General features: G+C 42.2%; 1 pseudogene; it reads left to right on the top strand.

The window, feature by feature from the left end:
* The first annotated feature begins 615 nt into the window (after positions 1-615).
* On the top strand, positions 616-1,997 carry LOC113252673 (general transcription factor 3C polypeptide 6-like; annotated as a pseudogene).
* Positions 1,998-14,663: the final 12,666 nt, after the last annotated feature.

Below are 14,663 nucleotides of genomic sequence, written 5' to 3'. Positions count from 1 at the left end.
TTGCAAGAGGACAAGAGTGGAAGGGAACCAGTGGGGACAGTATTTGTGATGGTTCAGATAAGAGAAGATGGTGGCTTGGACTGGGGTAAAGATCTAGGAGCTGGAAGACGTGGACAATTCTGGATGCATTCTGAATATAAAGTCTAGAGGACCTGTGACCAGTTAGACCTGAAAAGTAGACAAAAGAAAAAAAAAACCACGAAGATCAAGGATAACTCAGTTTCTGGTATACAATGCTGTGAAGCTACTTACTGGGACGGCAAAACTCAGGGTAGGCAGGTTTGTAATGAGACATAAGGAGCTCTGTTCTAGCCACATTATTTTTGTGATGCCTGCAGCATCCATGTAGTGATGTCAAGCTGGCATTTAGATAGGTCTTGAGTTGCGGGTGTGTTGAGGGCTGGAGGTAAACATCCAGGAGTAATCGGAATCCCAGATTCCACTCAAGGACCTACTTCTTAAATGTGTTACACATTGATATGCTCCAGACTCTTGGCTATACCTTAGAAAAATACAGGTGGAAGACATAGCTTCTGGCTTCAAGATACTCTCACTGCCATGAGGAAAAGAGGCAGATACACAGAAAAGTACACCATACCATTTGTCAGCGCTAGGATGGATGGAGGTGTTTATGGGGTGCTAAACTGTGCGACCTTCAACCATGGCCTTGGGCTCTTCTGGTCCCCAGGTCTGTCACTCACAAGCCGGGATAGTACCACCTGTCTTGCCAACAGGGCCACAGGCACATTTCAAAGGAAATGATGTAGATGGGAGTGAATGAAAGACACAGAGCCTTGCATTATTACCCCACTGCAAAGATGGAGAAAGCTGGCGTGAAGAGTGTATTCAAAGACTTAGCAGCAAAACACAGGGCTAAGTTCTGGCTGATAGGACTTAAAGGAGCCTGTCTATCTAATCATTGCAGCAGGAAATGTAATTCTTTACAAAGCCAATGTTGCTATGAGGGAATTTGCATGAGGTCGCAGATAGGATGGAAATGTTTCTCTGCTGTTGCTGCAGCTGAGTGATAGCTCCGAAAAAATAGGCATGCTGTACTTGGTGGCTGTTTGCTTTACACCAGCTCACCCTTGACCCCTAGCAAAAGTTTAACCTTTAAACTTTCCACCAACGACATCACGTTGTCCAATTGGGAGAGCAATGAGCCGTGGAGAGGACATGCCGATTCAAACTTTGACACTATCCCCTAATAACTGCGGCATGTGACTCAGTCCCTTAGCCTCAGTTTCTGGAGTTAAAAGATGGTTGTGATAACCATCTCCCAGGTAACTTTAAGGATTTATCAAGACAATGAAAGCATTGTGGAATCATGGCAGCAACTGAGAGTGGACCCAGGAGGACGGGCAAGAGGAAGTAGAGCGGTTGGTTCTGGTGGAATTGTCCAGAATTATTGATTCAGACTTTCTATCAAAAGGTGAAAATAAATGCAAATTTGGGGAATTGACACTGAGAGGCCCATTCTACAAGTGGGCAGCTACGTCCTTGCTGCGGAGTATGGAGATGCTCTTGGGACCTGTGTTACATTTGAAGCCAGTGTTGAACATGGTGAAGCAGAAGGCAGTAATAAAACAGTGCTAAACTATAAATGCCATACAATGAAGAAGTTCAGTATGACAAGAACTCTGTCGACAGCAAAGAAGGAAGGAGAAGAAAGCACAGGTGGTGTGGAATGGCTGCAAATCAAGGGCAATGAGTTCTCCTAGAGACCCAACATGATTTGTAGCTTTCTGCATGAAAATGAAGATGACGACATTGTAGCTCCAGCCTCAGATAAATCTCTTGAGTTGGAAGAGCAAAAGATTCAAAGGAAAGATAATTCAAACCTGAGTTATGAACAGGGGAAATCACTGAACTTGGAAGTAGAGAATTCTGGTTCTCTTATTGATATCCCTTCTTCCGAGATGGAAGGTTATGTTTTTTATGGAAACTCAAGATACTGCCTTGGAAAACACTCTCAGATGAAATATTTTTCATTATAACTAGTAACAAACTTTTTGGTTTTTATATAAAATAATTGACCGCGTAGCTTTCAATCGTTTACTATTTTACTAGTTTTGGTGGTTATACATGCATTTCTGATTATAGCACAGTTTAATATACCAGCGTAATTAAGGACCCAATATGAATTGAATTTTTAAAAATCTGGTGCAAATGACTACAGAGACCCTTCTCTGATAAGTCCTTTAAATTGAAAGTTTTATTAAGGTAAGTGTATAAGTTTTTCCTTGCAGCCATCACTAATGACTCCAAACTTAGTGGCCTAAAATGACACAAGTGTATTATCTTACAGTTTTGCAAGTCAGCTATCTGAGATAGGCTGGGCTAAAATCAAGGTGTTGGCAGGGGGACTTCATTCTTTTCTGGAGGTTGGGGGTGGGGAAGACTCTGTCTCCTTTTTCATTTAGTTGTTGGCAGATTTCAATTCTTTGCCATTGAAGCATCAGTGTCCCATTTTCTTGCTGGCATCTGAGGGTCATTTCCATCTTCTAGAGGCTGCCTACATTCCTTGGCTTATGGTCCTCTTCTTTTCAAAGCCAGTAAATCTCTTGCTTCTACCATCATCCTATCTCTGACCCATCTTGCTGATTATCTGACCCAGTATCTGTTTTTTTCTTCTTATTTTGTAACAATCCCAGAATTCTTCAGGTTAGCCATGTGCCCATAAATGTGTATATATGTATGTATGTGGCCATATGACTAAGTTCTGGCCAGCAACATGGAATTATAAGTGTTGAGTGGTGGATGCTTCTGGAAAGTTTCCTTAAACTTTAAAGCATAAAGGGAGACGGGCCAGTTGATCTTCTCTTTTTTCCTGCTGGAACATGGATGTGGTGGCTAGAGCTTCAGCAGGCTGTTTGGACTATAAAGAAACCTTGGAAATAGAAGCCGTGAGTGGCAGAGCAACAAGAGAAGATTGGATCCTGATATGATGTCGTCCTGGACTGCCAAGAATAAAGAAGGTTAATAATAAAACCCTCTCTTTCTCTCCCTGGTGAAATGACTTCACGTTTACCTTTTGGCACTGTTTCTCTGGAAATCTGCTAGAGAAGATAATAATAGAATGTCAACCGTGAAGTCAGGCAGTATTGTTTGTGATTAAAAATGACCCCTCATTGGGGCACCTGGGTGGCTTAGTTGATTAAGTGTCTGACTCTTGATCTCAGCTCCGGTCTTGAGCCCAGGGTTCTGACTTCAGGCCTGCATTGGACTCCACACTGTGCATGGAACGTACTTTAAAAAAGAAAAAAAAAAAAAAAGGCTCCTTATTGGTAAACTGTGTCTAGACCAGGAAGACTACAACGGCTATAAATGCCCATTGGAAAATATGGACTTTGGACTTAAGCACCGTGTATTTTTTATTTGTTTGTTTGTTTGTTTGTTTGTATTTTGGGCTCCATGCCCAGCATGGGGCTTGGACTCATACACCTGAGATCAAGAGTCACGTGGTCTACTGACTGAGCCAGCCAGGCGGCCCAAGCACTGTGTTTCTTATTACGAAGATTCCTGAAAGCTACACTTGTGGCTATTTCAAGAGATGTTGGTTCTTGGGAAGCCTGAAGTTTCTAAGCCAACATAGCTTCTGCACCCACCCAAATGATCTTGTCTCCTTACACCTGAACTGACACTTGGGCGCCGGAGTAAAGCCTCCTGTTGAAACAAGCCTCGTGCTGCTGTGCTGTTTCCTATGAAATCAAATGAGTTTGTTGCTGGGTTCAGTCCCTTAAGGCCTATTGGGTCCTGTGAGTGTGAATGTCCTTCCACACCTGTGACTACTGCTGTTTAGGCAGAGAAGACGCTGCCGCTACCTACCTCTGGCCTTTACGTGAGAGAAATAACTTGTCTCTCGTTTAAGTCACTCTGTGATAGCCACACTTAATCCTGTTTACTACATTACACATTTTGAAAAAGAGAGAAAAGTATAAGGAAGTAGAATGGAAGATTCTTGAGATTTGTAATCTTGCTAAAGAAACTGATCTAGACTGATATCGTTCCACCTTAAATTAAAGAGGATAATAAAGTCTTATATTCTGAAGAGAAAAAAAAAAAGAAAGAAAAAGACAAGGACAACACCTAGCATGGTTATTGGTATATATTGAGTGCCCTAAAAATGGAGAAGAAGAACGGCATATAAGTTTATTCTATCTTTACTCACTCAGGGTGGCCACAAGTGGGTTTTGTTAATCTGGATATTGCCAGCACCTTGGAGAAGGGAGGCTTATGTATGTTTGTGGAATGAACAAATGGCCTGCAGAATAGCTGTATGAAGTCCTTGAAGGACGCAATAAGGCACGTCTGGCTAAAAATGCCTTCCTCTGTACTATGGACCCTTTCCTACTGAGCCCAGCTGGTGCTCAGAAGTTGGAAAAATCAATTTTATGATTCACAATTTCAATAGCACCTTTGTTCAAGAAGACTGACATTGGTACTCAATGAGAGAAAAAAGAACAGTCCCCGTCACTATGTAATTACCTGGGTTTTCTTCCTCCCCTCTAACTAAAGGCAAAGCTTACTTTGACAAAGGGAACATTAAAACCTGCTTCGGCTCTGGCAGGTTAAAAAAAATATGTCATTTTCAGGTTCCTCTGAACACAATCAGCTCATAGAGCAGGGAGAATATTCATTGAAATAAATTCTCTTCACCTTGTAAAAGGTGAATCACACAAAAAGTCAAGTTTTGCTTAGGCTGACATTGCCCACAGTATATCAACGGGGACACTGATCTGCAGGATGTCGGTAGCTATTACTGGAGAGAAAGGGCCCCATGGCACCTCTGTTTGAGAAATAGTAGGGTAAATGTAAAAACTCAAAGGGTAAAATTTGAGGAGGTTTTTTTTGTTTTTTTTTTACCGTTGAGTTGTTTCTTCTTTGGTACACTACGATACAATGTCAGTCCCGAACAGAGGCTGAATCGTGGCCCAATTCACTGGATTTCTGGAGCACCTTACAGGACTTGCCATACTTTGAGAAATGTTGCCTTGAGTCAGGGGACTGGACCAGATAACCTTTCCCAGTCCCTCCTGGCCCAAATCAGCTGTTCATTTCCTGCCCTACAATATTCAATTGGGTGCTACAAATAGGCTGAGCATGTTTGCAGACTCTGGGAAATGATCTGTGACAGCCTCGTGACTCCATTTCTTTATTCATGTAAGGATTCAGTAATTCATCAAACATACATTAGAAATCTGCCATAGACCAGGCACTGTGATTAAGGGAGAGATCTCTCTTGGAAAGAAGATGCTCTTCAATTACAGAAGTGAGAGAGAGGAGAAAGGAAACCAGGTCAGGATGGAAGGTTTCAGAATTGGAGAAAGCCCGAGGAGGTGGGAGCATGTGAAAGAAGGGCCTGCGGCAGATGGATAGGTCAGAGCTGCAATTTCCGGTTACAGGTGCTCTGCTAGGTGTCAGGAGAATGATGATGAACAAGGCACAAGCCTGTCTTTGAAGGGTTAACTCTATAGGGAAAAGAGAGGATTAGATTTTGGTTTAGATAAACCATTTTGGCTACCATGTGGAAGGGGCAGGACCATGGCTGGGATAAAGGCAGAGTGATCTAGACAACATCAGACAGTCTGAGCTAGAGCCATCAGAGTGGAGATGCTGAGACACGGATACACCCAGAAAGCACTAAGGATACAGAATGGACAGAATGAGATAAATGACTGAATTTAGAGGTTAAATAAAAGATAAAAATCCAGAAAGAGTTTTAGGAAATCAGCTTTCAGCGATTAGGTAGAAAGCGGTGCCAGTCCATGAGCTGGGTAAACCCTGAAAGGTCCGTCAGTGCACGTGTGTGGGTTCAAGGTGTGTGGGGGCATTCAAGAGAAGATGTCAGAGAGGCAGTCAAGGAGTTGGAGATGCAGGTCTCAAGGTCAGAAGGCAGGTGGAAGAGGTAGAGATTTGCAAGTCATCAGCACAGAGACAGTAAGTAAGGTCATGAAATTAACAGGCATCACCTGGGAAGAGTGTGTAGAACGGGAATCAAGGAGCCTCCAGAGGAACACAATCCTATTGACATTGATCTTAGCCCAGTGAGATCCTTCTGGACTTCTGACCTTGAGAATCATAAGAAAATAAATTCCGTATTGTACCTGTTCTCTTAGATGCTCACCTACTGAGTGCTCAGGGAAATGAGACTGACTTCCCACTTTGTGGTCTTACGCTATACCTCAGCATAGCACCGAAATTGAGACAGCAGAGCTCGCATACAGTATAACTGCATTCACGTCAATTTCAAAACAGGCAAAACCAATCCAGAGTGTGAGAAGTAGAGGGGGGTTATCATTAGGTAGGAGAAGGAGCAGTGGTCAAGAAGGAGCACGTGGGGGACTTCTGGGCATCAGGTACGTTCTATTTCCAGACCTGGGCGGTAGCTATGTTCACAATGTGATAACACAAGGATTCACAGATACTTTTTCTGTAAAGGGTCATCCAGGAAATATCGTAAGATTCGGGAGTCATATGCATCTGTCTTGACCACTCAACTCTGCCATTGAAGTTCAGAAGCAGCTATGACAGGTTGTAAATGGTGGGTATTGCTGTATTCTAATAAAACCTTGTTTACAATAACAGATGGCAGGCTGGCGTTGGCCCGTGAGCCACAGTTTGATGACCCCTGGGATAGCGTATTGAACTGTGTATTTATGATCTGTGCACTTCTCCACATGTGTTTCATGGCACAATTTTTTAAACTTTAAAATGTAATCAACAAACGATAATCGAGGACAGGATTCTGGATTCAGACTGCCTGGATTCAATTCCTGACCCTTCTGCTCAATTACTCTGTGATGTCTGTCCACTTGACTTCTCTGTGCCTCCATCTCCCGTCTGTAACCTGGGGACAATAACGCTACCTTCTCTGTGAGGATTGTAACATTGAAATGAGATGAAGCATACACAGTGTTTAAAGCAGTACCTGGTTTACGCACAGCCTTCAGTCAATACTTGCTGCTGTTCTTATCCACGCTCATACCAGTCGTATCCTTGTTGAGTTACAGAGGAGCAGTTTTGTCGTTCTCCAGCCACAATCTTTCAGTGGCTCTCTGTGTCCCTCCAGATTTCTTAAATGGGCATAGGAGGCTCGTTCAAACCTCTAAGTTGTATGTCGAGCCACACTGAGGCCCTCCTGGGAACATGCAACTCGCTCACCACACCATGTTCTTCATGCCCCTGTAATTTGGGGGTCCTGTTCTAACTACCTGGGATGGCCATCTTCTTAGCTACTTGGTAACCCCTAACTCTGCTCTTCAAATAAATGCCATCTCCTCCTGGAAGCCTCTGGACCTTCCACGATTGGTAACCTCAGAACTTGAACACACATGTCTGTTCTTATTTTTCTCATTCTTATTTTTCTCTGTTGGTCAAGAGCCAAGCACACTCTAGGCACACGATACAGAATGGACCGCATATATGTGTTCCCCTCCGACTGCAAGTTCTTACTCATCCGATGTCCCCAGCCCTTAGTGTAATGCTCAGCACTTGGCTGGTGTTTAATCACTATTTGTCAGATGGATGAATGGTTTGATGGTTGGAACCATCCCCAAGGCCAGGGCATCCCACAGACAAGTAGAGCCAGATGACAAGAAGCACGGTCCCTATCTCAGGGAGCCGCACAGAGATTTCCAGCCATCACGAATACCAGTTACCAAAGATAATATTATAAGAGTCTTATCTGTATTTTACACCACAGGGGAAATTCTGTGGATGTTACTATAATTATTGCTCAGATTTTCCAGTCATAACAACAAACAAAACACATGCCCACCATTTCCCAAAGAGTCAGTGGAGAGACAAATACTCTATTGAGGCAATTATATTGCACATCTGTTGTCTACAATTGTCTACAACTCCCAGAGAATCCAAGAACATCACATTAATGCTAGAAAGGACCTCAGAGACCAACTAGTCCACCCCATTATTTTAGAGATGAGGGAAAAATAACTTGCAGAGTTTTCTTTTTTCCAGATCATTTTGCTATGGCGCTTTTTTCTTTGGAATTGATGACATAATAATAATAATAATTGATGACAGATAATATTTTATTTCACTTGTAATCTTACATTTATAATCGTACAAACATACATACATAGCTGAGGGGGGAAATTACAATTACTTGGAAGAAGTGTTGTTACGCAGCCAGGATCTAAAGAGAGAAAAAACCTTGGGTACAGTTTTGTCACTTGTCAATAATGACAGTTCATGACATGGAAATCACTTTCACAATAATTTCCAAGCAGAGTCATGATGAGCCTCATGCCCACGTCTGAAGGAGAACAAGATGTTGTAGGAATAAATGCATGAATTGTTTTGTTATATCACAAACTACTGATAGAAGGAAAACAAGTGTTATCAAGAGTCCTCATCATTCTTCGGGGAGTTTCCAGGAGCACCTAGAGCTGCCTGCTGTTCTGACCGACGCCTACAGCTCTGGAACCTGGTTTCTCATATTCTGAATCATCCCAGTGTGCCTCCCCTCCCTGCTGCCATGAAGAAGGTATAAAAACCCAAGTAGGACCGCCAAGGGCAGTTCTGGAAAAGCAAGAGACAAAACCAGATTAGAAATAAGAAGGTTCTTCACGCTCTTGTTTTGCTTCTTCTTTCATGCCCTGTTTCTTTAGTGCCCTGTGCAAACCCCATATCCTAATCAGACCAAACTTCTTGATTATCCCATTATCCTGACTTGATGGCTCTCAGGCACCTCCTGTGGCCTGGAATCTCCTTCTCTTGACCATTGCCCTGGTCAACTTCCAGTTCTGGAGAATGCATTTCGGTTACTTCTCCCCAACCTCCCTGCCAACAGTGCTGTTTCACAACTCCCAGCAAGTGCCTCATTAGTGCTCGCATCTCAGTCCTGAGTATCCTCCTCCCCAAGACGCCGCAGGCTCCTGACCACAGGGACTGGGCCCTACACCACAGTGTGCGGCAGAGTGGCAGACAGTGCAAGTTTGCCAAATGAATGGATGATGCAGTAGAGTTGTGGGAAACACCAGGTCAAGTAGGATAGGTGTGAGGGATGACAGTACACATTTTGCCTGATCTTTTTTGGGAACAAAGTGAGCCAGGTTTCTTTTGAAATAGATTTGTCAGAGTCTTTCATACGCAAATGTGCTTGGCAAATATCCAAGGGGGTGATATTCACTAAATACCTGATAAAGATGGACTTCCCAACTTATGTGTCTATGGAACAGTGTGTGTGTGTGTGTGTGTGTGTGTGTGTGTGTGTGTGTGTGATGCTTCTGCTAACGTCTTCCAGAAATGCTGCCCAGGAGATACAGCTTTATGGCATCCTCGACTGGACCATTTCCTTAAGGGTGAGACCATTACCAGAAAGCATGTTGTCAACCAATGTCTAAGTCATAAATCCCATGTGCAGGACTCTGAGTGCAACCACAAGCAGTTAAGTTGAATTAGACTTAAGGTACCTCAAGTCAACTTTGAGGAGGAAACTCCCACAATGAAGAACTTCTGAAGTTCTGCAAAGCCCATCTGGACTTTTGAGCCAGAGACATCTTGCACATTTCCCATAAAAACGATGAAGGAGATGGCCATGTCAAGTTGCTTAGCTTTTACTCTTTTTCATCTCTAGGTAAGTAACAGGTGCCAGAAATAGCTTCTTGCCATTACATTTGTGTGACATATTTCTGGGTGCTCTGCCTGCAATATGGTGAGGATAATGAGCAGAAAAACCACCTTTTGAAACCGATAATTTCCTCACAACTGATATTTTTGTAGGCATAATATTCTTGCCAGTGATTTGGTTTATGCATGTTGTGAATCCCCTAGGAAGTATATGAATGAATAAGGTAAAAAGGCAATGTGAGGGCGCCTGGGTGGCACAGCGGTTAAGCGTCTGCCTTCGGCTCAGGGCGTGATCCCGGCGTTGTGGGATCGAGCCCCACATCAGGCTCCTCCACTGTGAGCCTGCTTCTTCCTCTCCCACTCCCCCTGCTTGTGTTCCCTCTCTCGCTGGCTGTCTCTCTGTCAAATAAATAAATAAAATCTTTTAAAAAAAGAAAAAAGGCGATGTGATTCAGAAATTCATCCCCAAACCAGTTACTGATCACTTCCTATGTGCCAGTTGTTGAAGGTGCAATGGTCGAGTTCTAGAAGCTGGAAAAAAATATCTATCAAGGAGATTACTGTTCCTCTGCAAAGAAAAATCATAATGAAAAAGGGAAACAGCTACCAGGGAATGTCACCTGGTTTACCGGGACACCCTTAGCATAAAAGCCTGGTACATGGCAGATGCTCAGTAAACGGTGAGTGACTTAGTAAATGAAAGTGCAATGAATGAACATGGACGGCATTTGAATGCATGTCTGGACATAGCAGGATAGAGCTACACAAAGGACTGAGCATGGAGAGGGACCTTGCAAATGGGCACCCTCAAATAGACATGTTCTAGATAAATGGGGAGAATAAGTGGAAAGCTTCTTAAATAAATAGGGTGGCAGGAGGAGAGAGGTTTTAAGGGCAATGACTGGACGTGTCTGACAGGAGCATGGAGTTTGGGTTGGGACATAGCTTTCATGCTGGACAGTTTTGCTGGGAAAAGATTTAGAAGAACATTAAATGCCATGTTATGGACCCAAAATTTTAAGTAAAAGGAAACCACAGAAAGAAGCTTTGACCTAAGGAGTGATAGATCAAGGCTTTTTTATTATTATTATTTTTTGGAAGAAAGATGCCGTATCATGGATCACAAAGGTGGAAATATCCATTAGTTAGATGTTGAATGAAAAGACCCTTCTCAAATCAGAAGTCCTTGGGAACGTAGGTAGTGGCCAGTGCTTCAGGATTCTGTACAGGCAAGGAATTGAGTAGACAATGCGTGAAAGCAGCAACTCTGACATAAGACAGACCAATATTTCAGTCTCTGCCACTTAACAGCTGTGAGATTTAGAGCAAGTTACTTAACCTTGCCAAACCTCAATTTCCTCCACTGCGAAATGGGGATAATAATAGTACCTACCTCATCAGGTTGATGGTCAGGATTAAATTAGACCATGAATGTCAACTGTTTACAAAATACCTGATCCATAGTAAATAGTCAAAACGTGATCTACGTTTTTAAAATACATTGTTTTATTTTTTAAAATTGTTTATAATAATTTTTAATTATGATCTATTAACATAAGACTTGAAATCTCAATTGACATTTCTTCCTCTCGAATGGCTTTCATTAAAAAGATAATGAATTAATGAATCAGTTTTGAAGATGCTAATCCCTCAGTCTTCCTTCTTGTGAGATTTTAGAACACGTGTGGAGAGAATGTTGGAAGTCAGGGTTAATATTTAGTTTCTTTCGTTAATATTTTTCTTGTATTTGAGCACCCATAATTGTACGCTGCAGGGATTAAAATTTTTGTGACATCAAAGGCCTATTTGCGCCCAGGCTACTTCTTGCTATCTTAACTCAATTTCCATTTCCTGGTGCAAAAGTTAGAGAAAGACCATGCCAACTCATTCTCAATGTCTTGCTTTAGGGCCCTATCCAAAGTCACACAGCCACCAGCCAATGAGGAAGCAGATCTGGAATGTAGGTTTTCTCCTTCCCAGACTGCTGTCCACTCACATCCACGAAATGGCTTTTTCCACTTCCTAGACAAGTGTGCCAGCTAAGCAGTGATACGAAGATGAGAACAGGCACTGAAGCAGCCACTTGAAGGGTACAGGAACACATAGGTACTTCCTGGCATGTGGCAAATATGTAGTGTTCACTTTCCAAATGAGTCAGATACACATTCTTATGGCTTCATTCCATTTTTACATTAAATACAAAAAATCTTATACAGCAACCCACATGCAAATATTCGAAGTGGTGCTTTTCAGCTTGCAACGTTTTCCCTGCCCCTTCTAATCAAACAACCGGAATCGGTGTGGAAACAGCATAGAAAGCTTTTGTATTTTTGTATCAGAAATTTCCAAGCTGTGAGCCACATCATCAGAGGATCTCATCCTGACATCAGTACTTCCCCACCTGACACCGAAGGCTTTGCTCTGAAAGGACAGCCCCATGTTGCAGAGTGTATGCCCAAATATAGATCATGGGTGCAACCCCCTTGATCCCTATTAGCAGAAGTCATCAAACACTGACCCAAAATAATACTCAGTGAGTTGGTCTTGGTTTGGAGTCAGAAGGTACGTCTGGCCTCATGACTTTGCAACTGCCCATAAAAATTAGGAATTATTCCGTAAATAGAATGTCGTTGTATGAATGCCTCACTATGCTGTCATTAGCATTAAATGCTACAGCTAGTTCAAAGTGCACCTCCTACTTCAAAACTCAACTTAAAGGTCCTCTTGGTAAGAACTTCCCTGCCTGGCCCTTGTTTTCCCAAACTGCTTTACAAATGCTCTTCCATTCTAGTATTTCGCATGTGTTGCTGTGTGTTGCTGTGTTAAGACATTGCTGCCACCCCAAGCTGTGGTTCATGTGGAGGTAGGAATTGTCAAATTCTCTTTTCTGGAGGCCAAGGGGCATCCAATTTGGGGGAAGCCCCTACTCCTTGGATGCCAGGGCAGACCAGACAGCCACAGCAGACACTGCACAATAGTGGATGAATGCACATCAGATCTCTAGAGGGTCGCCACAACGTACCAAGGTCCAAAGAACACCATCAATGTTAGTTCTAAAAAGGGAGTGTGAATCCAGAGGGAAAAAATAGGACTAGATGTCCCTAGGTCAAGGTGATGTACAAGGGAGGGAAATGAAATATGAAGCAGAATGCGGTAGAAAAGCTAGGACAGGAGTAGGATGGGTGGGAGATCAGAAGACCATTCCCACGGACCATAAGCTCTCTGGTGATAGTTTAGAGGCCAATGTAAAGGAGCAGGTTGGACTAGAGACAGCCCCTTTCTATACCTCCTACACTTGACACACTGCCCGAAACAAAGCAGATGTTTAAAAACTGTTTATTGAATAAACGAATGAATCATAGAGTATTCTAAGGGTTGATCTACATATTCTAGTAATCTGTGTCTCGCACAGTAATTTGGCATCCTCCCTTTTAGCATTTTTCATAGGCTGATTTGTTTGCAAGTTATATATCTATGGGTCTCCCCCACTCAATGATTACCCTGAAAGAGCAGTCATGAAGTCCTAGCAGAGACCAGACTATATTGCACAGGGTAAGTGTTCCATGAATACCAGTGGAGTTGCATGGAATGATACCAAATGTAGATGAATTGCTTTTCAACACAAATTAGCTTAGTGGTCCAAAATAAGAGTTTAGTTTTAGATCAAGGGCCAAAATAAAGACATAAAAAAGGAATAAGCACATGAAATGGTGCTCCACATCACTAATCATCAGGGAAACGCAAATAAAAACCACAATGAGACTTCACACCATTAACATGAATATTATAAAGAAAGACAAAAACAAAAACCAAAAAGAAAAAAAATCCAGAAAATAACAAGTGCTGGTGGGGATGCAGAACAATTAGAACCCTGTACATTACTGATGGGAACATAAAATGGCACAGCTGCTGTGGAAAACAGTATGATGATTCCTCAAGAAATTAAAAATAGAATTGCCATATCCAACAATTCCACTCCTGGGTATATACCCGAAAGAAGTGAAAACAAGAACTTGAACCGATATCTGTACAGACATGTTCATAGCAATATTCTTTGTGATGACCAAAAGGTGGAAGTAACCCAAGTGTCCATCAGAGGATAAATGGAAAAACAAAATGAAATATACAAATGATGGAATATTATTCAGCCCTAAAAAGGAAAGAAAGTCTGACACATGCTACAACATGAGTGAACCTTATAGACATTATGCTAAATGAAAGAAGTCAGTCACTAAAGGACAAATACCGTATGAGTCTACTTCTATGAGGTACCCGAAGTATTGAAATTCATAGAGACAGAAAGCTGGTTATCAGGGGTGGAAATAGTGAGGACTAGTGAGTGATTATTTAAGGATACAGACTTTCGGTTTCAGAAGATGAAACAAGTTGTGGAGATCGATGGGGGTGGTGGTTGTACAACAATGTAGATGTACTTAATGCCCTTGAACTATACACTTAAAAATCCCTTAAATGGTAATTTTTATGTTATGTACTTTTTACCATAATAAAAAATATACATCTTATTAGCAAGATTTTTAAAAAATTGATAAATCACTCTAACTTCCGAGAGGTTTACCATTTTGGATAGCTCTCTTTTTTATCAATTTTGGAAGGAAATGACTAATGAACACGATAAAACATACAACCACACACACATACGTACACACAAACACCTCAAGCACACACACACACAACACTATTTTACAGCAAGGCTTTTTTGGTAAACCAGATTGCTGACTCTAGTAATAGAAGCTAGAATATCTTACCTCCAAATCCTCTCAAGCAGTTAGCTTCCAAATGAGTAGGCAGGCTCTATTCCCTCTCCATTGCAAAGGACTCACTCCTTCAGGCCCTTCCACATCTTCTGAGAATCACGGACTCAGAGCAGAAATAAGACTTGCTGTGAAGTAGTCTGGTCTCTGCGAGAAAAGAGAAGTTTCTCTTCCTCTCTTATAATAGACGCCCCTTCAGTAAAACTCACTCACAGGCAACGGGAAGGTAGAGAAACCTCTTACAGGCCACCTACCCACACAGAACCTTGATGCATGTTGTACATATGAGCACATCAC

This window comes from Ursus arctos, unplaced genomic scaffold, assembly GCF_023065955.2.
Source record: "Ursus arctos isolate Adak ecotype North America unplaced genomic scaffold, UrsArc2.0 scaffold_6, whole genome shotgun sequence".
Taxonomy (NCBI): domain Eukaryota; kingdom Metazoa; phylum Chordata; class Mammalia; order Carnivora; family Ursidae; genus Ursus; species Ursus arctos.
This window is presented reverse-complemented; position numbering and strand designations above follow the sequence as displayed.